Below are 3,738 nucleotides of genomic sequence, written 5' to 3'. Positions count from 1 at the left end.
TAAAAATAAAATATATAATAAAAAATAAAAAATAAACATTAATATATATTTTTAAAAATGATAAAATAAGAATTTTAAATACAAAAATATAATATAAAAATAAAAGTTTAAATTAAAAAGAAAGAAAGAAAGTGTTGTATGTTGTGCGTGGGGGAGGGTGATGCTCGACATTGCCCGTCTACCCACAAGGTCGGCCAGGTAGCACAGATTGTGCAGTTGACTGCGTCGTGGACCATATGGGTGGAGTGGTGATGCTAGGCATTGCCCCCCCCCCCCCCACACACACATTTGTTTCTTTTATTATTATTATTATTTTTTAAATAGAAATTATTTATTATTATTATTATTATTAATTTTTTTTTGAAGGAAAAAACCCTGTAATATTATTTATAGAAAATAATTTATATCTCTATACGCCAATAACATTTTAGCGGCTAATGTAGGCCAAAAATATGCCTAAGGCACCATATCATTTACATACAAAAAATTTCTTCATCACTGCCTTTTTAAAAGTCTTTAAAGATCCACTCATGTTTTATACATTGCCAACTAAGACATATCAAGATAATAACACTATGTAAAAGTCTTGTAAATATCGATAACTATGCGTCTGGGAAATATATAATCTGTCAACTGTGTTGAACATATAAAAAATGGTCACAAAGTTCAAAATATAGGGGAAATAAGATTGTCGTGGTGACAGTGCATAACTAAAGAAAAACATGTAAATTGCCTTAAAGAAAAAATGATTTTATTATAGCCATAAGTTGAGAAAATGTGTTGAGAATTGACCATCCTTTTGTTCAAAGAGCTTTGTTATGCTTTCATCCATTTCCAACCAGTTGTTTGAGAGTTCATCGACCCTTTAATTCTTGTCCTTGTAAATGTGGTCAAAAGTGATATGAGAGAAATGCATGAGATTTGAAATGATATTTTGATATACTCATAACAAACTGTAGTTCCTTATTTAATATGTTCCATTCATCTAGTCTATAACAACTTTGGAGTATCTATATAATATGTAAAGTTGTTGTTCCTTTGCAACTCTTAGTAAGATGTTTGTTTGTTTTTGTTTTTTTTAACAAGAACCAAGAATAACTATTATATTAAAAGACACTAAGCTAAAAGATCAATTTAGGTACCTTATTTACATAAGCAAGTTGAAGCTAGTGGACATGGCTAGAATGAAGTATGTATCAACGACTATCTACATAATTATGACCTTGAAGCTTTTGAAAACAAATGCTACAATATCTATAATATTCCACTTATACATTTGCCAATACTGACATAACAAAAACCAAAATTTAGAAAGCATCCACCCCCTTTTCTGCTATTAAGGTAGGGGGACATACCCATTTTTCCCTGCCACTAAATTTCACCTTGATTTAGACTTTACCTAAAATTAGCCATGTGATCAACCTTGGAGTTCTTTGACATGAGAACATGGAGATATTTCTTCCTAGGGATACATTGATGAATCCACTTGAAAATCTGACTTAACTTTGTACCTAAGAGGAGAGATCTTGAATATAAATGGTGAATTATATTCAAGGAATCACCAAAAAGAATTACCTATTGAATTCCCAAATTCACATTTTGCCTCAAACCCTGATATAAGGCATAGGCTTCCAAAACATTGTTGGAAGTGTGACCTAAACCCCAAGCATACCTATGTTCTTCTTGATTCTTGGGGAAAAAAATTAGACCTCCTCCCCGCTCTTGTCACCCCTAAATCTTAGTAGGATGCTTAGAGCAAATGATTCTACATAATTGTTAGTGGTCACACCTATGTTTCCGCAGAAGGAAAAGGAGTGTGAGTTATTATAAATATTTGGCCTTTTATTCCTCCTTTTGATGGGTGATGTTGTGCCACTCCATAAAAGAAAGCCCAATTGTTTTCAATTTTGATCACAATTTCAAAGGTCAAAAGCAAGGGAGGATTTTTGTGAGGGAAAATAATAACTCCTTGGATACTCAAGATTTGGTATGAAACATAGAGAAAGGAATTTCCTTGGTATTCAAATATTGCATGATTTCTTTCCAACCAAATTCCCCAGGCTACTATCAATGGGAGAGATTTTATGTTTTCCTTCTAGCCACATTTTGAAATAGAGTTCAATATTGTCTCCAATCTAAAGTATGTGTCCTCTCAGTCCTGAATTTATTTCCATACAACTTATGTGAATGGGAAGTAGATGAAAAGGTGACAGATTGATTCAACACCATGTTGACATAACACACAACAGTTAGGACTTGTAACATATATTTTTTGAAGTATGTCATAAGTGCTAGCCTTTACCTTTAAGAGAAGCCACATGAACATTTTTCCCTTCAGAAAAAATCAAATTTGTTAAATTTCTTTCCCCCATCATGGACAGCCTCGGATCCAAATCCATTGAGCTATGTGGAGGTATCCTAATTTTGAAGAGTAGTCCTTGGATGGGCTAGGCTACCAAATTAAATGATCCTCATCTTGATTTAGGTTGACCAGGGATCTGCGTAGTGCATATAGCCAGGGATAGCTAATCCCATTGTAACTTCAATTAATGACTAATAACAAAATGATGAAGGGATAATATTCCTTGATCATTTAGTAGATGTATCAGATGATCCAAGAGGAGGTGATTGTTTTGCGAGCCAATTTTTGCTGTTTGTTTTTTTCATTAAAAAAAAAAATTAAATATGTGTTACTTTTTAAATATTTTTTTTGTTAAACATATATATATATATATATATATTTAACCTTTTATTTATTATTTATTTTAAGTTTTTTTATTTATTTCTATTTTTATTTTTTTAAAGATATTTTTAATTTTTTTCCATTCAAAAATTTATTTTGATTTAAAAAAAATAAAAGTGTAGTTTTAAGTTTTTCTTGTTTGTTTCCCTCAGAAAAAAATGTAATTCCATTCATAGATATGAGTGAAATTACATTCCTTAGATACATAATCAATGTGTATTCAGATATTCAAAGGTACCAAAAAGAGAAGCACCTATGAGAGCTGGAAGAAAAGATATAGCTCATGTCACTGTGAGTTTATTTACATGTTGAAACATCAAATAAGTTTGCTGATAAATAAATAGGAGTATATAATTTTTTTTAACAACCACATAGGCAATACATAAATTAGTTGAATATTATGGCAATCATAGAGTATATAATAGAAAAAAAAGACGAAAGCCAAAAATTTAAATTGATTGTGATGCTGCTAGTTGCTGGAAAATTTCCCTGTAGGGTTGGTGACGAAGGTAAAAAATTTGATCATCCATGTGTTCCAAAATATTCCACAAACATGGTACCATATTGAGCCCTTGTTTTGATAGTCTATCCTCCATTGTATTTTTGTCTCTATAGATATTGTGGCATGAGAAAATAGAGAAAAAAGCAACGACATGCATTATTTCCTTCATTATTGTCATAAGGATGATATTTCTACATACTTAGGATTTGTTTACGCAGATTATGGTGAGCATTTAATCCCCAAAAATCTGGATTTGTGTGCAGCCTTTCTCCATGGAAAATAATAGAAGAAATTTGTAGGTAAGAAATTCTTCCTGGTTTTTGGTCCCACTGCCCAAGCCAATTTTAACCTAATAGAAATGTGCTTACGATAGGAAGAGGACGAGCCCTCCTCCATTATGTTGTTCCATGTTAGATGCGACACCATTGAAAAAAGTGCATGGATGAGATTTGTCTATAAGTTCTGGCCTGGGAACACGAGGAGGAGGGAGTTC

This window comes from Pinus tabuliformis, chromosome X (assembly GCF_031772625.1).
Source record: "Pinus tabuliformis cultivar Carrire ecotype Pingquan chromosome X, CPIR1, whole genome shotgun sequence".
Classification (NCBI taxonomy): domain Eukaryota; kingdom Viridiplantae; phylum Streptophyta; class Pinopsida; order Pinales; family Pinaceae; genus Pinus; species Pinus tabuliformis.
Note: the sequence above shows the minus strand (reverse complement) of the source record.